At 39.5% G+C, this 25,795-nt stretch overlaps 1 protein-coding gene across 5 annotated transcripts in view; it reads left to right on the forward strand.

Moving 5' to 3' along the window:
* Klf12 (KLF transcription factor 12) overlaps positions 1-25,795 on the forward strand; it is a 355,357-nt gene that overhangs the window by 47,393 nt on the left and 282,169 nt on the right. For 2 of the 5 annotated variants that reach the window (XM_090342039.1, XM_090342037.1), the window contains exon 1: positions 15,229-15,294. The exons of the other annotated variants lie outside the window; for them this stretch is intronic. The gene's annotated coding sequence lies outside the window, so the exon portion shown is untranslated. Of the gene's footprint in view, positions 1-15,228; positions 15,295-25,795 lie in introns of those variants that run through there. 5 annotated transcript variants of the gene reach the window in all.

The following is a 25,795-nucleotide window of genomic DNA, read 5'->3' on the forward strand; positions in this document are numbered from 1 at the left end:
AGTTCTGCCAATACGCTTGGTGAGGAAGATTTGAGAGTTCATAGAATTTGCTTGGGTTCACACTTGTATTGCAAGTTGTGTCTAAGTCTGTCTTGTCTTCTTGTTCTGTGTCTTTGTTGTTGTCAGGAAAAGTCTTTCATGCCCTGTGGTAGGAGTTGAACACATACATTTGATTATTCTGTTATAGTTTATCATCTTCACAGTAGACCATGGACCAAAAACATTATACAGTGTTTTCTTCAATGCTAGAGTTATTTACCGAGCAGGGATTCTCATCATTTGATACAGACTGGAATCACAAGAGTATTGGACAATATTAGCCCTGTTACCTGATCCCCAGAGATTTGTAATTTAATTGAGAATTTGATCTGGTGTATTGACCCTGTCATTAGCTGACAGATTTAGATTGCCTACTTGGTTCTAATGTAGCAGGAATGAGAAAAATTGTTTTAGATACTGGCTGTTAAAATTTTTTTAGTAACAGAAACTGGCAGCTATGTTTGATCTGTCAAGAAAAGAGACAGATTAAATCAAATCAGGATTTGAAAATGATAAAGAAGCCTAGATTAAGTCACTGGATAGGATCTCTGAAACTCATTTGCCTGTGAATTTAAGCTTATACTGGCCCTGAGGAAGTTCCTTCCTCTCCCCTTCCTACCCTTCTTCTCTTCCTTTTACATATTCAGTGCCTACGGTCTGTTTCAGCACTGTTGAACACATTGAAAATATAAAAACAGGTTAGAAGCCAGGCACAATGGCTCACGCCTGTAATCCTAGCTATTCAGGAGGCTGAGATCTGAGGATCGTGGTACAAAGCCAGCCCAGGCACTAAAGTCCATGAAACTGTTTCTCTCCAATTAACTACTAGAAATTGAAGTGGCACTGAGGCTCTAGGGGTAGAGTGGTAGCCCTTAGCTGTAGAACTCAGGACCAGCATCCAAGCCCGGAGTTCAAGCCTCACGACTGACACAAAACAAAACAAAAGAAAAAAAACAGATTAGAGAGGTCAGGAGTTTGGCCTAGTGGTAGAGTGCTTGACTAGCATGCATGGAGTCCTGGGTTCCATTCCTCGGTACCACACTTCAGAAAAATCCTGCACTGTTGCTGTGGCTCAAGTGCTCAAGTGGTAGAGTACTAGCCTTAAGAAAGCCCAAGGACAATGCGCAGGCTCTGAGTTCAAGCCCCAGGACTGGGAGGGGAAAAAAAGCAAAAGAAAACAGCAAAAACAGGTTAAAGTCCTTCTTCCATGTTAAGTTTATAGAAAATGTTGGCTGAGTATTTGTTGAATGGAATAGAATCACACCAGAGTCCTTGTGACAGAAAAAAGCTGCGTGCTTCACATCCTTTGTAGAAGTTACTTTTGTGTGTGTGTGTGGGGGGGGGGGGGGGTCATGTGGCTTGAACTCTGGCCTGGGTGCTGTCCCTTAGCTCTTCAGCTCATGGCTACTACCCTACCTCTGGGCCTGGGTGTCGTCCCTGAGCTCTTCAGCTCAAGGCTCCCACCCTACCCTTGAGCCAAGCCCCACTTCCCAGTTTCTATAGGTTAATTGGAGATAAGAGTCTCAGGTCCTTTTGTGCTGGGGCTGGCTTTGAACCTTGATCCTCAGATCTCAGCCTCTTGAGTAGCTAGGATTACAGGTGTGAGCCACCGCACCTGGTTAGAAGTTACATTTTTGATTCCTGGGAGAATTCTACCTTCTCACTTATCTCTCTACTCAGTCATGTTCCAGAACATGTTAGTGTTGGCTAGGCCTTTTCAAAACTATTATAACGGCATCTTTTCTCCATGCAGCACAAACCCAATTGGGGCCAAGATTTAGTGTGGGTTTTGGTAGAGTCAGATTCCAGTGGAGTGAGGAGAAGGAGCTCTTTGATTCAAGATTGTCCTAGATTATCCTCTTTTTGCAGATTTGCAGGTTTTAGGACTAAGCTTTCTTAGTATGATCAGATCTTGTGCGTTTGTCAGTTCTTGAGTAGGATCCATTTTCTTGGGCTTATCAGGGCTCAGGCGTTTTGCAGTGGCAATGGAATAGCTTTGTGGTAGCAAAATGTGCTTATTTAAGAGTGAGAAAACAGTAGCATGAGATGGGAGTGTGGGTTGGGGTGTGTTTGCCTTGCCTTTTAATCAGTGATTCTTTTACAAAGTTATTTCGTTTTTTCCAGCCTTCTCTTCCTATTGAAAATTTTGTGCTTAAACTAAGAGTCAGCAGTCTCTTTTGCTGAGTTATGCATATTGAGGTTGTGCTCTATTGGGAACAAAATTGGAGGAGAAAGGAAGATTGCAAGGATGAGTAACAAAGCATTTCTTTTCTTTTGAGTTGCTGATGCCAATATTGATGTGATTACATTTATAAGTGCTAATGTGGTGTTATTTAGAAACATAAACATGCTGGGCATCCTTTAGGAAAATAATTCAAAAAGAGAATTCTTTCACTTTGGACTTGAAGTGATTAGAATTTGGTTAAGATTCTATATACTGCATATCCTTACTTCATACACCATTTGACTTGGTTATTCTCTTTAAATATCCTTTGTTTTACTGACATGTGTATACTTGCTTGTGTGCCTTTTTCTTAAGAGCTTTAGTTTATTGGTGAACTCTTCAAGTATACCAAATGAACCTTAGCCAGGCCACCATGAGAACAAAGCTTTCTAATTTCAGTGTCATTTAATGAGCAGCTGGTGCTGCTGAATTCAAGGGCAGAGCTTAACTGTTGACTGTTTTCTTCAAAAACAGCCAGGACAAAACATTTCCTTAAGCAGTATGGAGCAGGATTTGGAACTTCCTATTTCAAAACAAAAAAAATCTTAGAGATTTACGGAAGGGCAAAGGTCAGCTGCTTGAGATTTCTCCCTTCTTCTCTCTGTCCTGCCCCCACTGTTCCCTGGCTTTGGACTCTAAGAAAAATCTTATCTTTGAAAACAAACAAACTATAAACTCTGTCACCAAAGGAGAAAAAAAATCAAGTAGATAAATAGGTGGCTATATTAGTTCCTTTGAGATAATCTTCCATATCAGAGGATTCTGGCAACAATACTTACTGATTGAGAACGTGAACATTTCAAAACTTGTAGCTTATATTGGTATGTCTAACATTTCTTTCTAGATAGTCAAAGAGGAGTACTCATGTTTATGACTGTGTGTGCGTGTGTGTGTGTGTGTGTGTGTGTGTGTGTGTGTGTGTATGTGTGTATGTGTGTGCTAAGGCTTTCTACTAGCTTTAGTGCCCAAGGCTATCCCTACCACTTGGGCCACAGCTCCACTTCTAGCTTTTTGCTGGTTAATTGCAGATAAGAGTCTGGCTGGAGACTCAAAGGAACATAGGCTCAATGGTTTCCCTCATCTGACATAATCAGTAGAAACCTTGGGCTCTCCTAGCAGAGATTCACAATAGAACAAAATCTAGATAAATAAGGCCATATAGTATTACCTCCAGGATAAAGAAACAAAAGCTATATAATGAGTGTTGTCCTTAACATACTATGTTCTCTCTCATCTCTTTTACTGTCCCTTGGTTATCTCATATTGTTACAATATTTCACCTTGTTATCTGATATATTTTATATATGCTTAATTGGTAATTTGAAATAGGATAGGGTGGTGGGAAATCAAGTTGTGGGGGGGTGGGAAGGGAAAGTGGGACCATGACATGAGAAAGGGTATCAATATTTGTGAAGTAATGTATCTATCTGGTGAATGTAATGTAACCCTTCTATTAATTACAATAAAAAATATAGGAAAAAAAAGAGTCTCTGGCTGGCTTCAAACTCCAGTCCTCAGATTTCAGCTAAGATGACAGGGATGAACCAGCACTGTGCAATTTCATATATATATTTTTTTAGCTCTGTAGAGATCATGCAAATAGTTAAGGCTTATGAGTTGGCAAAATTTCTGTACTTTTCTTCTTGATCTTTCATTTAGTTTTCTTTTTAATGAGGACACATAGTAAAGACTGCTAAGTTCTGCAAGAGAAAAGAGAAATTCATGATAAAATGTGAACAATTGAATAATAAAGTAGAATATAATTTGGGATGAAAGAAAGATTTGCAATCGTGTATTTTATTTCAGTGTATTTCTAGGTTTCTCCTTCTTTTTGTTTGCTTTTTTATACTGAAATCTCTAGTTTTTGTTTAGAGAAGTTGAAAGTTCACAATAGGGTTTCAGCCTTCTGCCTGCATTCTGTACTCTTTTGGACTTAAGTTTTTCTGGTAGAAAATTCAGTAGTTCCTGAAGTATATGTTTTGTGCCCTTCTGTCAATGCATACAGCATTCTTTTTCATCAGCATCAATACAAAATAACAAATCCACCATAGGACCAGACAGACCATAGAGTTAGTTAGTTGAAGCAGCATCCTAGCACCATTCTCATTTACCACTGTCTATTTTTAGCTTCATTTCTTTTAGCTAATACTTGTTGAATTCATTTCAGTTTGCCATGAATTTATTCTTAAAACTTTATGAACTAAGAAACAATTTAGTCTTTTATCTGAAGTAATTACTTTATGTAGGTTACTGATTCCCATGTAAAATAGTGCTGATTACTTTTTTGTATCTTTTATTTCCCTCTGGTTTAAACGAGGAACTCCTAGGAGTGATGAGACTGTTGAATTTGTGTTGAAAAGTCCATTGCAACTAGAATTCTATAGATTATTGTATGGTTCCAGATTAAAACACTGTCATATTCTTCTGTAGTTTACTGTCATCATCAGTAATTTTTAGTAAGTTCGTTTGTAACATGCACATGTAGTATCTTTGATAGTTAACAATATGGTGAGCATCATAGCCCTGTAAACATGTTGTATGTTTCGTGGTTCTTTTATTTCATCTGTTTAAGAGTGTATTAAGTGTGATACTCTAACAATTTTAACTGTTTCCAGAAAATTCTACAGGCTATTAATGACCTTAATGAAGAAAAATACTAGTTGCATTATATTGTGTTTTTATTTCACAATACAAATATCTGATAGCCGTTACAATAAAAACTTAATTTGGATTTAAGAACTTAAATTAACATAAATATGTAATATTTAAATATACTAAATATTAACTTAAATATATAAGTTAAATATATTTATTGTATAACTTAATATATATACTTATATATATCCTAATATATATAATGCTTGATATCAAATATATATTTAGTTATGCATTGAATATATATTTACTATTTAATACATTCTATTTAAGTTATTTTAAATTAAGTAATAAGTTAGTTAAATTTATAATAATATATTATATTCACAGTGATGTCATCTGTGAATACTTCATGGTGATTATTGGGTCAATTTCTTAAGTTTATTAGAAGCTTCACACCCACTCCATAAGTCTAAATTGATGTATTTTTCATCATAAAATTTCTTTTACTTGTCCATGAGGAAAATGTTATGGACCAGCACTTAGAACAGCCTCCGAATGCCTTGTGTGTTGGTCAGAATGAGGCTGTCAATTCTCATAGATGCATTGGACATGTATCACCCAGACCCTGGATCTCTGTCAATCAAGAACTTCCTCAGCGCCTTGCCTTTCTTGCCCAGTTTAGAACCTCTGCCTATCCTGTGTTCTTTCCCCATCCCTTCCTTCTTACCTTGGAGTGCTGAGCTGTTGTGAAAGCTGTTGTCCTTTTGCCCTGGTGTTGTTGTGTGTGTGTGTGTGTGTGTGTGTGTGTGTGTGCATGCGCGCACGCCCGTGTGCACCTGATGCAGAGAACTCACATTCTGACCAGGATGACCTAACTGATAACTTCAGTGGTTTCCTGAGTTGTCTTATTTCACTTTTGCTTTTGCACTTGCCATGGTGGATTGCTTATCTCCTTTCCTACTCTCTGCACCTTCCTGTGCTGTTGATGCTTCCTCTCATTTTCCTTCCCTTCCTTCCTGCCAGAAATGTATTCTTCACAATTCTCTCATGGCTGCAAGTCTGCAATCACACTGTGGGCAGGGTCACATTTGTTTGGTGAAGTTCCTTTTCTGGTTATCAGAATTCAGCTCTTCCTTGTGTCCTCAGATGGAAAAAAGTGAGTGAGAGATCTCTGAAGTATGACCCATCCCTCTTCCCCTCTGCTTAATGTTAGCATTTGAACCCAGGGCTTTGCATGTTTACAATCATGTGGTCTACAATTGAGCTACATTCTGTGAGTTACAGTAAAAGATACTTTATGTTTGCTGTAGAAGGTTTAGAATTTCAGCAGGGTCGCAAAAAATGGACATAGCTTGGCATTAGGGTACCAAAATAGCCATAGGAATCTTCCCATAGAAGCTCTTTTCTCAAAGTTACTTATTTCCTTCTGACTGTTGCTCATCAATTTCATGTAAGAAGTCCCTCTGGTGATTAAGTTGTCATTTGGAAGTTTCATCTCTTTTCCTGTATTCCGCCATAGGTATGTCTGTTTATTTCAGCAGCTTCAAATTCTCTCATATAATCACGAGACCTTAAGTCGCAAACTTCAGTTTTCCTGATTGTTATAGGTAGAGAGTTGGCTTTTACTTGGGTATTTCCCTCTGGCTATAATATATATTAGTATATATTTATATAAACAAACATGTCACATGCATGTATCATACATATGCACATACATATTCATGTTTTTAATTAGTTTTTTCCTCTCTTACTTAAGTTATTTTTTTTTGTCAGTCCCGGGGCTTGAATTAGAGGCCTGGGGACTGTTTTTGGTCTTTTTGAAGGCTAGTGCTCTACCACTTGAGCCACAGTAACACTTCTGGCTTTTTCTCTGCAGTACTAAAGAATCAAACCCAGGGCTTTGTGCATGCTAAGCAAGCACTCCACCATAAGGCCGGGCTCCTGGCCCCCTCTCTTATTTTTATTAATGAGTCTTTACCATCAGGTACTAAATCCTTTATCTTGGTGATCATCCTTAATTCATAACCATCTCGTACTCTTTTGATCTGTCATTAATCACCAAGTCATACTGATTTCACCTTCGTGAATAGAGCCCTTTATTTAGTCCATTTTTAATTAGGCCATTTTTTATAATCACAATTGGATTCTTTCTGTATTATTTACATCATCTTTTTTGGGGGGATGGGGGAATCAGTCATGGGGTATGAACTCTGGTCCTGGGTGCCATCCCTGAGCTCTTCAGCTCAAGGCTACTCCCCTCCCTCTTGATCCACAGCACCACTTTTGGTTTTCCTGTTGGTTAACTGGACACAAGAGTCTCACGGACTTTAGTGACCAGGCTAGCTTTGAACCGTGATCCTCAAATCTCAGCCTCTTGAGTAGCTAGGAGTATAGGCATGAGTCACCAGTGCCCTTACAGTCAGTATATGAACTGATTGTAGTTGCTGGTACTGAGAAGGCATACTAAAAGTGATAAAATAATATGAGAAGGTAATCTCAACAGAAAGCTATGTAGAGGAAGGTGATGATGTACATACCTTAAATACTTTATTCAGACATAAGCTTATACTTTTTTGTAGCAAATTTAGAATATAGAGCTGAGACTGTTTTCTATTATTGATCCACCAGTGGAATTATGTCTTTGTTTGGAAAACAACCTTAATTTGCATTCTCCGTATTGCCTCCCCCCCCACCCTGTAAATCTGTAAAAATTTCAAGACATTTGTGATTTTTTTCTATTGTAATATAGTTATATTTTCAGTCACAACTTTGTAAAATTATTATCATAGACTCATCTTTTGGATATTTTCAAAGCCACCAATATATTGTTTATAGAAACACAATTTGCTACATTTCCTATTTCCATTTCATTTCCTTATATACTAGAACATGTAAATACTATTGTGTAAACAGATGTTGGATAAAAAATATTATTAAAAGTTTCTCAACCTGGTATCAGTGGTTCAAGCCTGAAATCCAAGCTACTGGGAAGAGTGAGCTCTGAGGATTGAAGATCACAGCCAGCTTAAGAAGGAAAGTTCATGAGACAAATCTCCAGTAAACCACTGAAAAGCTAAAAGTGGGGTTTGGGCTCAAGTGATAGAGTGCTAGCCTTGAGCACAAAAGCTCAGGGATAGTGCCCTGCATTTAAGCCCCAGTACCTTTCCCCCCTCCCCTCCCTGATCCTCCCTAGACACAGACACACACAGACACACACACACACACACAGACACACACACACACAGACACACACACACACACACACACACACACACACACAGTGTCTTAAAGGATTGGAGCAGAGGTTTTTAGGCTGTTTTGAGAAGACCCAACTGGCTGGAATCACTCCAGGTGCATCAGTCAGTATGATTTACAAAGGAACTGGAGTTCATCGGTTCAGCTAGACAGTTGGTTAAGTGGTTGTTGGTTTAAACGACCCTACCATATTTGTCAGATTGATGCTAAAGGGATGTTTATCTCAATTCCTTGGCGTATTGGTACCTAGAAGAGCTTAATACACACTTGCCTACCTTACTGTACAGTCTTCCCCCAACATCATTTATAAAAATGTTAAATGAGACCAGTTTCACTTCCTGTTTCTTCAAAGTCTTCATGTTTATATGTCCAATCCTCTGTCATTTATCTACTTCTTTAGCCACAGTGAAGTGTAATTTTTTTTAAAGGAGTCCTTGGTTTTAGTCTTCAGTCTGTTAGCTTTTTGTCTTTATGACAAAACACAGAATATCATCTTGTAAGGAGGAGAGCTTCATTATGACTCATATTTGCAGAGGTTTCCATCTGTAGTTGCTTGGTGGTGTTGCTTTCAGCCTGTGGGGTGGCAGCAGGCTGAAGGATGCTGCTTCTCCACGGTCACCTTGAACCAGGAAATGGGCTGGCTCAGAATTAGAATACATCTCCTGGAGACCTAACTAAGATCCATGATGCAATACTTCCTGAAGGTTCCACCACCTCCCAGTTCCATAGGCTGGCCACTAAGCTTAGCATGTTTGGGCCGTTGGTGGACATTGCTGATCGTAGATAGCACACTGTCATTCTTAAAGCTGGGCTGCAGTCTCTTGATGGCCATGAAGTAGAAGTGCTCGGCGATACTATGTGATTATGTTTCTGGTTGTTTTTTCATGTGACTGAGGTCACAGAGGTGCGTCATTGAACCTAGCTTGTTGGTTGAGAATGGTAATTTTGCCAATTTGCTAATCTTGCTAATTTTTTTTGCCCAGGATGGCTTTCAAATCACAGTTCATCTTATTTTTTCTGCATAGCTGAGACTGGAGATAGAATTCACTGCAGCTGGCTACCCTGTTCTTAATAAAGAACAAGGAGATTGCTATTCAGTTTTATACAAACATGGATTTTGTCTTACATGTATGCTTTGATTTTAAAAAAGAAAACAACCTATTTTATTTTTAGAGGTTTTTATCTAGTTAAGCGACATTTTCTTTATTGTCTTTGGCGTACTTTGCAAGGTTACTTGAATTCTTTCTTGGCAGGATTATTGTTGATGTGTACTTGAGCTGCTAAACTTTGAAGGTTTCTTTGTATTCCTTAATGGAAGGGCTCACATTCTAATTTTTGAAAGGCAGTTCGTTTATTTATGTAACTGCTCACCTTACTCCTCATTCCCTTCCCAGGGTCTGAACTTTTTTGATGCTTAGCTTGTCTTGGGCTCTACATAGGCTCATCAGAATGGTCTTCAAAGTACCTATGGTTTATTTGCGTAAAGTTGCACATTTCCTTTAAAAATAAAAAAAGGTTTATTTTTAAGAGCTTACTTATGACCTTTATTATAATCTCTCAAGACCAGAGGAATAATTCTGTCCAATTTGAGAGTACGCTTTTCCAGTGGGTGACTAAATCTGTAATTTTTCTGTAAGTAAAACCCAGAGAGATAGGGAGGGAATTGAATTGTATCACATTTAATGGTGTTTTCTTTTTATATCCCCCCAAACATAAAAAATAGTAGCTCAACAGAAATGATGGGACAAAGGGTAAACTAATCCAGCAGTGATGCTGTATGCAAACCAGCATGCAGGACCATGCAGAGGCTGGCCAAGAGGAGAATTATAAGATTTATTAAGGGGACCATCTTGCCCTCCCACCCCCAGGACAGAAAGATGGTGTCTGTGTATATCAAGGTGGGGAAGAGATTAGACGGGCATGGGAGAGACCAGGTGGGAGTTCCAGGACAGGGTGGAGTTACTGGGAATTGTAGTGCAAGTGGCTGAGCATCTGATATGGGAGAGTATTAACTAACTGATACAAGATGCTATGCTGAAATGAACTATACTACTTGGAGGGGTTTGGGGGGAGGGAACTGGGAGAAATTGAGGGAAGAGGGGATACTGTTTAAAACAAAATGTCCTCATTACTTGACCTATTTAACCCCTCTGTGTATCACCTTTACAGTAAAAAACATTTTTTTAAAAAATAGTAGCTCGTATTTCCATAGTTGGACACTCTTACAAGATTTTCCAATACAGTATGTATATCAGTTATTAATGCCGATTTTTACTAATAAAGGGGATTTTTAATGGATAAGGCAAAATAGACCAGACTTATAGAGCAAGTAGCTTAGTTACAAAGCTAATATTGACAGTATTTGCTATTTGCTTGAGTAGACTTTGTGAGACTCATCTAGTATGATATAAAACCATTGAGTTTTTCATTTCTTTTTCATATTGACATCCTCTCAGTGTTGTCTACAGCCCAGCAGGCCTTACACAGTGTCCAAAATGACCCACATTTTCTGTGTATGCCCCTACCTGCACATGCATCCAGCCCCCTTTCAAGTGTTCCTTAATGCTTTTAAGTCTGGCTCCCATGAGCCATCTTAAGTGCTGAGAATCATTGCATCAGCTAATTATTACTATGAGAAGCCCTCTCTGTCTCTGTCTCCAACTTGCTCATAGTCTCCTCTACGTAAGATTCCCCAGAAGGCTCATCTGGCTCTGTTTAACTCCTCTAAGAGTCCTAATGTGGTGTGTGGAGAGAGAAGTTTAGATCTCTGTATATTTTCAACCCTTGAGGTGAGGAGGGAGGGGAAAGGACATTCTTTCAGGTCATAGTTGATAGCCCGAGTTCAAAGCCAAGTGGCTTGCGCCTCTCTCCCCAGCCCCTTCCAGCACTGAATTGTGGGCTCAGAATCAGGATGTTTATCCAAGAGGTAGGACACAGAACTCTGTTTTTTGTCTCTGGTTTCTGGGTTTGCCCATTGTGGAAAACAGTGCAACAGAAACGCCGCTCAGGTCTTCGTTCCTGAGCTGAAAAGCAAAGGTCTTCATGCAAGCCAGTGCCTGTGGTTCTTAGTCTCCTATCTTGCAAGTCCTCAGGAAGTCGTTGATGTGTATGACTGGCCACATATATTACCTCATGGTAAAGATTTAAATTATGACACCATTACATGGGCAATTGACATTTAATAAATGGGCAATTCACATCTGCATTTATCACTAAAAATATATAACCAACCAGATACAGTGGTGCATAGTTGTTACCCCAGCCCCAGAGAAGGGAAGGCAGGAGGATCATGAGTGTGAATTCAACCCAAACATTAGAGTAAGATTCTTTCTCCAAATAAAACAAAACAAAGCAATATGTATATATGCTTAACATGTTTATTGTATGTAAGAGTGAGACCTGTCTCCAAATGAAACAGACTAAGGCTATTTGTGTGTGTACATGTATGTAAAAATTTTACTGTGCTTTATATATTCTGTTATGAGTGTGCATATAAGTTAGATGTTGGGCAGTATAAAGTATATTTTATGGATGGATGGATACATAAATATCTATGTACATACTTATGAATGCACTTATGTATGAATCAAGTGGTAGTATATCCATATACATATATGTATGTGATGAGTCACACACAACAGAAATAATGTGCATGTGTGAATTGGAGAGTAGAAGAATTGTATGTATATGAATATAATATAATGTTTGTGTTGGTATGAATAACTCAGACAAGTGTCACATGTCTATAGTTGTATATTTGAATATGAATCAGTCATTTATGTACATTGGACTCGAATAGTATAATGGGAAAACATAGCAAAAATAAAGCTTTATGTAACTGTAAACTTATGAAACCTAGTAAAATGTGAGACTTTTTGATCTGGCCTTTTAATATTACAACTTTCCATGTGTCTGGGTGTTAGTCTTTATAGGGGCAAGACTTGATAACTCATTTTCATGATTGTTTCTCTGAACTATAGTCAAAATGTTTATAGTTATTATAATTAAGGGAACTCAATTATTCATTGGTGATACCATCAAAATTTTCTAAATTGGGAATTAACCAAAAAAAGGTCATCCAGTCTTTCATCTCATTTTGTTAAGGCTATATAAATATATGCTATTTAAGAGCCGGGAGTTTGGCGTAGAGGGTAGAGTGCTTGCCCAGCATGCACAAAGACCCAGGTTCGATTCCTCGGTACCACATACATAGAAAAAAGCTGGAAGTGGTGCTGTGGCTCAAGTGGTATAGCTCTAGCCTTGAGAAAGTCCAAGGACAGGGCTTGGGCCCTGAGCTCAAGCCCAGGACTGGCACAAACAAACAAACAAACAAATAAATAAATGCTATTTAATTGAAAATGATTGTGTGAAATTCTTTTGTGGACATATATGTTGTACAAAAGATTTCTTTGTGGTATTTCTTGATCTATTTAGTGAAATAATTTCTCCTTCTCTTCTTCTTCTGGTACTGGGGCTTGAAGTTAGGGCCTGGGTGTTATCTTTTAAGCTTTTTTGTTCAAGGCTGGAGTTTTACCATTTGAGTCCTAGCTTTTTGGTTGTCAATTGGAGATGAGAGTCCCACAGACTTTCCTGCCTTAGAATTGTTATCAGATCTCAGCTACATAAGCAGCAAGGAATATAGGCACGAGCCAACAGCACACTGATTGAATATAGTTCTATTTTCTTTCCATCGTGGGACTTGAACTCTGGGCCTGGGTGCTGTCCTGAGCTCTTCAGCTCAAGGCTACCCTTGTTGCCACAGCACACTTTTGGTTTTCTAGTGGTTAACTGGAGATAAGTCTCTCATTTGTTAGTGCCCTGGCTGGCTTTGCATTTTGATCCACACATCTCAGCCTCCTGAGTGGCTATGATTACAGGCGTAGCTATCACGCCTGGCTTGAGTACAATTCTTAAAGGCCACACTGGTGTGTGTGTTTTGCCTCTGTGGGCAGTGAGGACGTTATAACTGCCACATGCACAGTGTTCAGCAAATGTTTGTGGATGGACAGGTCACTGGAATGTAATTTGAAGACTCACTATCATAAGCATACTTGCACCTTCTCTAAAGTTTCTCTCATGTTTTGGTTGGCAGAGATTTTTTTTTCTGTCAACATGGTGTCAAGATTTTAATGCTTCTTAGACATTCATTGTAATTGTGACAGATTGTGAAAGGAGCTGAGGGCTACTGGGAATGGAGCGCCTGATTTTGCTCTCTTTTGGAGACACTGATTGCATCCCTTTTGGAGGAACCATCTTAAACCACTGAACCAAATTGTTTCATTAGCTTTATGTCCATAGAGTCATAGGGGAGCTTTTGTCTCTGGGCATAAATCTTGTGTCCATAGGGCACTGAAGCAGTTAATTTAAATGCTGTCTTGGAATCAAAGTGCCATGTGGACCCAACACCAAGTTATGACACTGAAATGTCAGGACATGTTTTTCAGAATGTTCTCTTACTAGTACAGTGTAATTACAAAAGGTAGCAGAAAAAAAGTCTAAGGAAAACAAAGACTAAGGTTAGAATTAGGTAATACAGAATTCCTTTTTTTTTTAATTGCTTGAATGCCTTACACTTCTTTTTGAATTTCAAAATCTATTGCAGCATTAGTCACTAACAGCTTGCTGGAATAATAAAAAATGGTCTTTTAAAGGCCATCTGTCATGTAGATTAGTAGTGGTAATTAGTTTTTACACTATACTTTAAAAGGTGGTCTTATTTGTGGTAATAGAGTAGTAAACATGGAAATTAAGACTAAAAATTTGGGTTGGTTTGCACGTTTTGCTAATATTCTTTTTCTTATTTTCCTTATCTTTTACCCCTTTCTTCTCTTCCTCTTCTCTCCTTTTTTATTTCTGGACTTTAAAAGTTTGTATAAGGGGGATACAGTTTGACATATCCATCTAAGTCTCCAGTGCTTCTTAATTAGTTATCCCTTCTATCATTCTCCCCTGTCTCCTCTGTCTCCTCACACCCCCAGATTCATTTACTTGTCCCATTTCCTAAATCACATATGTACATGGAGTATTCTTTCTGTATATGTCCTCTGATATTGCTAATATTGAGGAAAGTCGTACCCCCCCAAGTGAATGAAACCAGGTTCTCAGCAGTGTTAATGTCCTTGAAGTTTTACATAAGAAATGATCATGCAGTCTGGATGTTTGCTGTTGGCTTTTGGTAAAACCTCATTTACTTTAAGACCTTTCGAAGTATTCAGAAATGTTTGCATGAAGTTCATGCTACATAGAACCTCAGAAACAAGACTTGTGCCCAAAGTGAAAGTAAATATTCACATTAAAAAGGGTGATGGGGCAAAGAAAAGAAAAGAAAATGCCTTCCACCAGAGCAGACTGCATTTGTGTTCTGCCAACTGGCCTGTTTATGAGAACTGGTGAAGTCATCAAGCCTGAGCTATTTTAATACCCTGACACGGGTGCACCAAGGCAGCTGGAGGTGCCGCACACTGGAAGCTGGGAGAGCTTTTCAGAAGCAGCACATTTCCCTGCTGACTGACAGACAGCATCATAGTTTTGCATAGGCTGAGGTGCTACCCCCTCCAGGAAGGGGGAGGGTTTATGAAACAGCCCAACCAGTCTCTTCTCAGGTCATCTCCACTTCTGGTCACTGTCAGGAGACTAGCCTTGTCCAACAGGAGAGTGGCCAGGGAACTTGCTAATGAGAAAAGCTAGAGACAAAACCTTTTGTTTCAGATAAGATTTCTTCTTTTCTCCCCGAAACCTTTTTTTTTTTTTTTTTACTGCAGAAGTTCAGAAGTGCAAGTGCTGTATTCTGCTGACACAACCTTGTAGCAGATTATAAGAAAATAGAGGAAGTGGGACATACATAGATCGTATGTAATTTATCAGCATATTGGAAACCAATAGAATGCTTTACTGGGTGACAAATTACTTCATGAGAACCACAAAGTGGGGGAAATATAGGCAAATGAAAATGAGGTACCACTTTTAAAAAATGGTTGTGTAATATGCCTGCATGCTTAATTTTCTGACCAAAGTGTGCCTCGAGTTCTGTCACCAACAATCCTGAAGAAAAGCATAAATAAATATTTGATTCATTATAGATTCATCTACCGGATGCTGTTTTAACCATTGGTGAAATGTACACCCAGCTTCATTCCTTTTGAGATGCTGAAAAAGTCCAGATACATCAACCAGCAGAGGTAAATTTAGAGATAATGAGCTATGGAGATTTGAGTGTAAGAACTGAACTCTTTTTTAGCTTTCTTATGGGAGTTTATTCTAGAAGTATTCTCCCATGAGAAGAAACTTCTTAGGGTATGAAGAAAGCCAAGCAGACACTACTGTAGCCAGAGCACACTTGGCTCCAGCCTGTGAAGGCTGCTGGGATTCAACCCTGATTTAGCAATGACAAGTCAGAGACAGGAAGCTGCCTTGTTTATTAGAACTAGGCTAACCACAGTCTGAGACGACTGAGGAAGATGCTGCTGGTACTTTCATTCTGAATAGCAAGCTTACGTGCAAGTAAAATAAAATTGTTTTCTTCTAACATAGCTGCTTATCACTAAAGGTTTTTATAGTCTTTTGTTCTTAAAATTCACAGTTAAAAGGGGGCAGCTTTTATGTTCTTATTCAGAACTGGCTAAAAATTACACAAAGCTACCATGTAAAATTGAGATATAGTGCTTCCGTATCTACGATAACAGTACCTTTAATTCAGGAGGGTGCTTCCTTCAGACTATTCCAGAAGGCTTCAACTCAAGAGAGAGGGTGCTGCCATGTTCCAGAAGAAAAAACATCAGAATAGCTTCAGGGTTACTGGGAAACTGAACCAGGAGTATCAGAGTGATTTTTTGTTGGGTTATTTTGGCAGTGTTATTTGGAGTATTTGTAATTACAAACGAAGACACTGAGACCCCCTCATTCCCCAAGGTGTCCTTTCTTCAAGTCTACATCCTAGGATGTACCATGGAATTTAGATTGACATTACTTAAAAATTTTCAGTAACAGGCTTATCGTGATGCGGTAAAGTCGGGAAACATTATAATCTAGGTATATTAAAGCTTCCCTGAACCCATTTTCTTTGCCTCTCTTCCTCCCTCAAACTTAGAAGATACATTTAGGAAGAATGCAAGAATCAGAATGATAATGGTTGTGGTGATTAAAAATCAGGGTCCAAATTCCACCTTGGTTTGAAACCCAACTCCTTCTTCATTTCTGTGTTACTCAACATATTAGGGTCACAGTCTCCTCATTTTTACAAAAACAGTATCAGAACTTGCATAAAAGCATTAAAAGCAAGTAAAATATTGGAAAAAACATCACATTCTCTTAGGAGCACTTGTCATTCACAGTCAGTAAATGTAAAAATTTATTCCTTTTTTAACTTCTTATACTCTGCTGTGAATCAGTATCTAGTTTTACATGTGTTATTTTGGCTATTTATTTATTTTTTGCTTGTTGGTTTTGATATTGGTACTGGAGCTTGAACTCTAGACCTTCTTTGCACTTTTGTCTGACTTTTTTTGATCAAGGTCAGAGCTCTACCATTTGACACATACCTCTTCTTCTCGCTTTTTGCTTATTAGTTGGAGTTTCTTGATTTGTCTTTCCTGGGCTGGCTTTCAACCAAGAGCCTCAAACCTCAGCCTTCTGAGTACCTAGGGCTATAGCATACATGAGTAATTTGAAAGGTAAAAATCACATCCATGTTACAGATGGGGAAAACTGAAATACAGAGAAAAACATGGAGGATGATATGGGCGAAAGGGATTGGGCTGACTTGCAAGTTTGAATTTTCTCTCCTGTGAGTCATTATGTCTCCATTTGATTCTTTCTACCAGTGTGTATCCTGAGTCTTCCCTTCTGTCTTTTCACCCAGAATGTCACCATGCCCTAGTTGAATTTTCCCAGCTCCCTGTGGGCATAGAAAAACAGCTTTTCAGAAACCAATATTTATCTCTCATCATTTTTGAATTTTGGCACTCAATTTTCTAAGCAGATTATGAATACTTTTGGAATTGTATTAATTGTGTAATAATCAATTTGTGCCACTGGAAATCTCTGATCAATGAATTGAACTTGCCTTTTTTTTTTTTCCTTTGGGGGGGGGGGGCGTGTTGGTCCTTGGGCTGCTGAGCCTGGCTGCTGATCTTTGCTCAAGGCTAGTGTTTTGTACTTTGAGCCACAGCTCCACTTCCAGGCTTTGATTAGTTAATTGGAGATAAGAGTCTCACAGGGACTGTTCTGCCCCAACTGGCTTCAAACCACCATCTTCAGCGTCCTGAGTAGTTAGGATTACAGGCGGGAGCCGATAGCACCCAGTTCAACTTGCCTTTTTGTGTGTTTAATGGACTAGGGTCAGGAAAAGTGTTTCAGTGTTAGAAATGGGTCTTCACATTGTTTTATGTCATCTTAGAATGGGAGCTCTAGCTTTAAAAGGTACACGGAGGCCATGTGTCTTGTTCCTCTTACACTTGGCTCCCAGGGTACTGCACATTCCCTTGTAATGACTTCTCCAAGAGTGGGAGTGCAGTGGCCTAGGCCTGCATGTGATCTGGCAGGCGGCTAAGCCCCGACCCGCCTCTATCTCAGGATCTTGACCTGTCTCTGGTGTACTTGGTACCTGCCCACACATGAATGTAACCCCTTTCCCTTGCTGTTTTTGTCATCCCCAAAGATCAAGTTGGGTAACCTTTATGATGATAAAGGAGACTGGAAAGTTCAAAAATTCAGAAACATAAACAGGCTTAAGTTAAATATTGGGCCTTTTTTTTTCTTAGGCCTCATCAGAAGCCAGTGAAGACTTGTACCTAGCAGGTCATCATGGTCAGCAGTCCTACCCCACTTCAGAAAAATTCCTGTTAGCTCTTGTTTTGTCTGACTTCTTATGGCCTCTTGTTCAAAACCAACTCCGGCCTCTTTGTCTTGATCCCTGTACTTTTCCTCCTTCTCCCTCTCTGCCTCCAGACCCCACCCACAAGGAAGGAGGAAACACACAGATTTATTTTACCACTGAGATGAATTTCACTCTCCTCCCTCCCAAAGAAGGCAGATGTGGATTCTAAATGTTGCCCCCCCCCCCCCATTTCACTTTTACACGTAGAATGGAGGCCAAAACCAATTATGATAAACTCAGTTGTATGGGTGACGTAGGCTTAGGTGAGTTGGAGTTTACTGCAACTTTGAAATTATAGCATTTTAGTTTCTTGATATGGGTGTTAACACAATTTTCATTTTCACATGACATTTTTCTGAAGCTGTTTTTAAACCAGCCCGTAGCAAATACTTAGATTAACTTTCACTTCTCCCTTCTGTGTATAGGGCTCTTCATGTTAAATTGAATTCTTACACACTCAAAGGGGATATAGTGCATAATTTTATACCTAGTGCTATGGTAGTTGAATTTCTTATTCATCACACACCATATGCAGTGTTATTAATCTTTACTATAAGGAGGATGACAAGCAAGCAATAAAAGACAGGCCGTAGAAAATTACCAACAAACATATGGGAACAAATCCCCTAGCAGATGGATTACATGTAAGTGGTATAATCGATGGGCTGGTATGTACCCAGTATGATCCTTGGGTGTTTTTGTGAATGATAGTATGGGCTCCTCTTTCTCTGTCGCTCTGTCTCTCTCCCTTCCTTGCTCTCTCCCTTCCTTCTCTCAGCCCTCTCACTCCTTATCTTAAGCCCACCATACTCCCAAAGCATGTTAAAAATACCTGCATGTGGGCCCAGGAGTTTGGTCTAGTGGTAAAGTGCTTGCTGGCATGCATGAAGACCTGGGTTCAATTCCTTGGTACCACATACATAGAAAAAGCCGGAAATGGTGCGTTGGCTCAAGTGGTAGAGCTCTAGCCTTGAGAAAGCCCAAGGGCAGTGCTCAGGGCCCTGAGTTCAAGCCCCAGGACTGGCAAAAACAAACAAACAAAAAAAGATAAAGTTTTGGAGCCAGGCACAGTGGTTCATGTCTGTAACACTAGCTACTCAGGAGGCTGAGATCTGAGAATCGCATTTCAAAACCAGCCCCAGCACTAAACAACATGAAACTCTTATTTCCAGTTAATCACGAGAAAAGGGGAAGTGGGGCTGTGGCTCAAGGGGTAGGGCAGTAGCCTTAAGTGGAAGAGCTCAGGGACAGCACGCAGGCCCAGAGTTCAAGCCCTATGAACCACCTCCCCCCTCGCAAAAAAAAAAAAAAAAAGCCCTGCTAAGCACTGGTGGCTTATATGGCTTATACTGTAATCCTGGCTACTGAGGAGCTGAGCTCTGAGTGAGGATCACAGTTCAAAACCAAATGGACAAAAAAAAAAATCTGTAAGACTTATCTTCAATTAACTAGCAAAAAGCTGGAAGTGGAAATTTGGATTAAGTGGTAAAGTGCCAGCTGATGAGCAGAAGAGCCAGTTGAACACTTGATGTCTAGACTTTAAGCCTTTACTGGCTCATGTGTGCACATGCATACACACACACGCACATGCACACACGTCTGCTTGTGCTAAGTCCAATATCCTGTGTTTGTGGTGTCTATCTTTTACTGTATCTTTGGGACTGTGAGGGAAGCCAGGGCAGGGCTTTATGTTGAATGGCTAATAGCTCCAGTGCTTGACGGTTTGAATTGCTTGCTTCATTAATATGTGATATCTCTTTTTAGTTTCCTCATCTGTGAAATAATGAGGTCCACCCAAGGTCATTGTGTTGAGAGCATGGAAAAGACATAGGACAGGAGGATACTTGTATATTATAATGTGTATAATGTTAATAGTGGTAGGAGTAGAAAGAAAAATCCTCTAGATGGTCTTTCTTTCCATCCTTCCTTCCCATCCTAAAATAAATAGAAAATTGAGATATAGATCTATTATAAGGCAATGTTTTGAGTATAGAGAATGTTTCAAATATACTCTACTTTTTTATAAATGGCAAGTGAATTTTTTTCTGTAAATATTGTATTCACTAGCATATATACCACCACATTAAATATAATACAAGCATAATTTATCCTGACCTTAGTTATACTTAGTCATTTTAGGTATTCCAGTTTCCTAGAAAATATCTGAAGATGATCATTATCAACATACAGGTAATGGTAACTAAAATCAGCATGGTCGTGTTTTCTTCCTCCTGGGTAGGTGTAAGTGAATACGTGCTCGTATTCTTAATGAATTCTCACTGGGTGGTGGCACCTGTAGAACAGGAGATAGCCAGAAAAGTCTCTCTGAGGGCAAGCAAGATGAGTGATTGACAGAGATGATGAGGAAAGGCTTTCAGCCAGGGGGTCGGGTATATTGGAAATTTATGAAGCAGAAAGGAGCAAATTCTTGGCAGGGGAGAGAGCACCAGTTAGTTGTCCTTGAACTTTTTCTCTTAGCAGAGGAAGAGGAGGGGCAGACACTGGGAGGGGACAACCTTGTCTAGAGGCAGTGACATTTAATTCTTTGCTCATGGTTGCCTTGTGCAAGTGTTTCTGCTCTGTGTGCTAACTTTAAAGCCGTAGGAGACTGCAGTGGAAACAGGCTGGAGGGGAAGAATTCTAAGATTGAGTCACATATCCTGGGCGAAGTGATGTTGGCTGGGGTAGATAAATTACTTCCCTGGCTATTAATTTGATTCTTAGCTTTGATTAGTGGACTTGTTTTTTCCCTTTCTGTGTAGTGTCTTTATATTTATTTTCAGTATGAATTATCTTCCCAAGAATGAGACAAATCACATGGCTGTAGGGAACCAAAACAGAAGAGAGAAAAGACAGAAGATTCTAACAGTTCATTCAGAACTACACATTTTAGAATTATCTAATAGACAAATGAGAAAATTTTTCATCTGGGGCCATTATTCAAGAGAGACTTGTAGGGTATGCCACAATTTAAAATTTAGGTTCGGTTTTGATTGTAGAGAAACAGGATATGTCTGTAAAGTTACGCGTGTGACACATGCACATATGTAAACATACCAGGGATGAAAGGTAAAATACTCCAGTCACAAACCGTGCAAATTTGGTCAGGATATTGATTTCTTCTTTTCTGATTTAAAATCCTTTTTCATTGATTCATTCTTTTCTTTTTCTTTTGTCGGTTTTGGGGCTTGAACACTGGGCTTGGGCATTGTCCCTGAGCTCTTCAGCTCATATTTTAGATATGAGGCCTTTGTCCGCTGTTTGGTTGGTGAAGATCTCCCACTCTGTAGGCTTCCTAATTAATTTACTAGCTATGTCCTTTGCCACCCTATCCCTTGAGCCACAGTCCCACTTCTTGTTTTCTAGTGGTTAATTGGAGATAAGAGTCTCTTGTTTTTTAGTGCTGGGGTTGGCGTCCAGGGGTTGGCTTTGAACCATGACCCTCAGATCTCAGCCTCCTGAGTAGCTAGTGTTAGAAGCATGAGCCACCAAGCCTGGCTCCCACTTATTTTCTTATACTCAGTCCAAATTTGCCATTCTTGATCTGTCACCTGTCCTTTGTAGTTGAGGTCCTTCAATCCTTCCGCTTCTTTGGCTTCACATTCATTTTAGTTTTTGTATCTTTATTACTCACATCTTCTTTTCCTCCTGCTTTCAAGTCTTGCTCCTCAATAACCATCCAGGCAGTCTTTGTTATTTAAGAATAAGTTCCTGGCTGTGCAGTTTCTTACAGTTTTGGTACTGGTATTTGTGGCATTTGGCCTGAACTGAAGACCTGACAGGTGTCCCTGAGCTTTTTCATTGAAGTCTGATATTCTACTACTTGAGTCATAGTGCCACTTTTGCTTTGTGATTGTTAACTCTTACAGAATTCCCTGCCAGGCTAGCCTTGAATTAAGAACTTCACATCTTAGCCTCCTGAGTAGCTAGATGATAGGTGTTAGACACTGGCACTTGGCTTATATGTTCTTAAATGGTTTGGTATAGTAAGATATTTCTTTTTCTTAGCGTTTTCATGGAGCACTGTATTTTATATCTGTGCTGCTCTTCTCACATCTGTTCACTGATTGTATTTTCCTTCTTCATTACATAGTACACATTCAGGAACGGGAAGTTCCCGTGAATACAATTTGAGATGTTAACCCCATAGAAAGTGTGTATGTTACAAATACGTTTTCCCATTCCATAGGTTGGCCTGTCACTGCTGATGGTTTTCATTCTGTGGAAGCCTTTGAGTTTGATGTAATCTCTTTTGTCTATATTTGCTTTTGGGATCCTACCCACAGAAACCAAATGTTTGCCTAGATGAGCGTCATCGAGCTTCTCCATTCTCAGTGTTCTTAATCACTGCTTTGGACTGAGTGCTTACAGACATGGGACATGTTCCATCTTTTTGGAGTCATGAGGTCAGCTCTGCAATGTTCAACTTTCATCCTGGGGTCTGTCGTCTGTCTCTGTCCTTGTTCCACGCCCCCTCTCTTCCCCCAGCTTGGACACTGTCCCTGAGTTTTTGTGCTCAAGGCTAGCACTCTACCAATTGAGCTATAGCTCAACTTTCAGTGTGTGTGTGTGTGTGTGTGTGTGTGTGTGTGTGTGTGTGTGTGTGTGTGTGTTTGTGGTTAATTGAAAGTAAGTGTCTCATGAATTTTCTTGCTCAGGATGGCTTGCTGAACCTTGATCCTCAGACCTCAGCTTCCTGAGTATCTAGGATTAGAGGCCTGAGCCACTGGTACCAGGCTCTGTCCTGTCTCTTTATCTCGTGGTTTAATTCTTCCTTACTTCTTTCCTAGGCCCGTCCTTCCTCCTGAGGGGGAAGGTTGTATGACAGATGAATGTTTTGGAATCTCACATGTATAAAAATATCCTTACACTTGGCTGATAACATAGCTGGATCAGTAATTCAGAACTGGAAATAATTGTCCTTTGGGATTTTGAAGCATTCCTCCTTTCTGTTTCCATTGGAATGCCATTACGATTATTAATGCTTTTGTTAACATCCCCGCCCCATTTTTTTTCCTCTCAGAAACCATAGGAAATATCTTTTTGTTCTAAGTCCTCTGAATTTCTCAGTGAAATGCGTTCATGTTGTTTGTTTGCCTGCCTGCCTACCTGCCTTCCACCCCCACTTTCTCCTTTCTTATACTCCTCCCTTCTCCAATCTCTCTTTCTTTTTTCTTTGTTGGTTATAGTGCTTGAACTCAAGGCCTGGGCAGTGTCCCTCAATGTTTTTTGCTCGAGTCAGCTCTTTTATTATTTTGAGTCACAGAACCACGGCTGATTTTCTGGTGGTAAACTGGAGATGAGAATCTCAAGGGGACTCTGCCTGGCTGGCTTTGCACTGAGATCCTCAGGTCTTAGCCTCCTTCCTCAGTAGATAGGAGTAAAAGAGTGAACCACAGGTGCTTAATCCCACCTTTCACTTTCATGTGCAGATGTTGTGTGTCTTGGATTGCAATTTTATGATTGAATTTTATTCAGGTATTCAATTTAAGTTTTATTTATAAGTTCATTCTTATGTTCCTAAGTTTTGCCTTTAGCTTTACTTTCTGAAAGAATATGTTATCATTACCTTCTATCCTTTACTTCTTGTTTCACTTTGTTTTTCATTGTTTTTAGTTTTGAGGACTACTTTGTTTTGAGAATAATCCTTTTCTTGATGACATTTTCTTTTTATTTGACTATTTCATTAAAGATACCTGTAATTTTTGGTGTAGATACCAAGCAACTTCTGGAAATTCAGTTTGTGGGCTCATCAACAGTCCCCTGACAGCAGCTACTTATTAAAGCAATGAGTGTTTAGGTTTAGGGTCTATGCTTAGTTAGTTAGATCTTTCATAGAAACCCTTCCAGACTCCTACTTGTAGCTGCAGATTGGGTTGCCAGTAATTTAGAGCAAAAATGAGAAGCACTGGGTGGTAGCCCCCATTTCTCTTCATTTTTTTTTTTTTTGCCAGTTCTTGGCCTTGAACTCAGAGCCTGAGCACTGTTCTTAGGCTTTCTCAAGGCCAGAGATCTACCACTTGAGCCACCATTTTTGGCTTTTTCTATGTATATGTGGTACTGAGGAATTGAACCTAGGTCTTTGTGGATGCTAGACAAGCATTCTACCACTAGGCCAAACTCCCGGCCCCATTTCTCTTCATTTTTCCCTGCTTTTTGTCTGATTTCTGTCCAGTCTGATGACTATGGTCTCTTTGGGATTCTGAGTTTTATTCCACCTAAGAACTAAGCTGCTGCTCTCCTGTGGTTGAACAGAGCCATCATCTAGTAATGTTTATTGGTGAGTTATTGATACATCTGCTATTCTTGGAATGCTAGCCAGTGTCCTCTTTTTATTTTGTTGGTCATCCGGTTTGAACTCTGGTCCTGGGCATTATCCCTGAGATCTAGCTCAAGGCTAGCACCCACCACTTGAGCCATAGCACCACTTGCCTGTTTCTGGTGGTAATTGGAAGTAAGAGTCTTAAGGACTTCAGTGCCTGGGATGGCTTTGAACCATGACCCTCAGATCTCAGCCCACCGAGTAGCTACGATCACAGGTGTGAGCCACCAGGGGCTGGTTAGTCTCCTCCATTTTTAGAGTCCTCTGGAGCTGACTGTTTCCTAGTGTCTGCAAGATTTTGTTGAAACAAGTAGTTTATTCTTCAGATCTGTTACCATAGTCAGCTTAGTTTCATTTAGCTTTCTAGGATCCACTAAATCAGTGTGTGTGTGTGTGTGTGTGTGTGTATGTGTTTCTTTTCATCTCCAAAAATAATTTTATTTTACTGTCTCATCCCACATTCTATGCCTAAAAAAGTCTACCTCTTCTCATTGTATTTGAATTGGGAGAGGGGAAAGTCAATGTTTACACTCAGTCTGTGCCTTTCTACACAGAAGTTCTATTCCTGTTGACTATTTGAGTTTGCCTTTCTGTCAATTATTTATCTGTGTTTTGCTAGGTTTTTCTGTTGAACTTCTTCATTGTCCCCCCCCACCACCATTTTGATACTTTCTGTTTTTGATCTTAATTCCTTCTTAAAAGGCCATATCTTCAAATGGGGGCAAAAACGAGAAGGGGTATCAATGTGTGAGAAGTATTGTACCTATTATCTGGCAAATGTAATTGTAACACCTCTATACATTACCCTGACCAAAAAAAAAAAAAAAAGGAAAAAAGAAGAAGGCCATATTCTCATGTGAGTAACTTTAGAGCACATGATAAAACTCTTACTTGCCAAGTTTAAAATGTTAAATCAGGTATTACTACTGCTGGCTTTTAAGTATGTGCCATTGCTATAGGAGATTCCCCAAACATTAAATTCTACCAAGATTGAATGCCTTATGGTTCTCACTTTGGAGAGTGGGGTGTAGGAGAGGGCAGGCATTGGAAGAATTCCTGTTCTGTACAGCCTTCTGGTTTGTCATCTTGGTTTTAATCAAGAGTTTGGCATAGTGGTAGAGTGCTTAGAGAGCCCTGTCTGTGACCCAGTGATAGTCCTTAACTGTCTTGCCCTTTCCTTCACTATCATAGGATTTTTATTTGTATGTATGTGTGCTTCCTAATCAAGCTTACATTTCCTCCCTTCTAGATGTGGCCAGGAAAGTTCTAGGCAGTAGTATATAAATACATAGAACACACTTCACAGACTCACTTGATACATCTCCATTATTCCTATTCGTCATCTTCCTTTTACTTTTGTCATAAAGAAAGTGGATGCCACAGTTGGAGGTCAAGCCGCCACATGAGACCATTGAGAATGGTGTCTGTGTCTCGCAATAATAGAGTCATGAGTTGACATATATGTGATTCCCTTAAGACAAGG

Source organism: Megascapheus bottae, chromosome 11 (assembly GCF_031878675.1).
Source record: "Megascapheus bottae isolate mThoBot1 chromosome 11, mThoBot2.hap1, whole genome shotgun sequence".
Taxonomy (NCBI): Eukaryota; Metazoa; Chordata; class Mammalia; order Rodentia; family Geomyidae; genus Megascapheus; species Megascapheus bottae.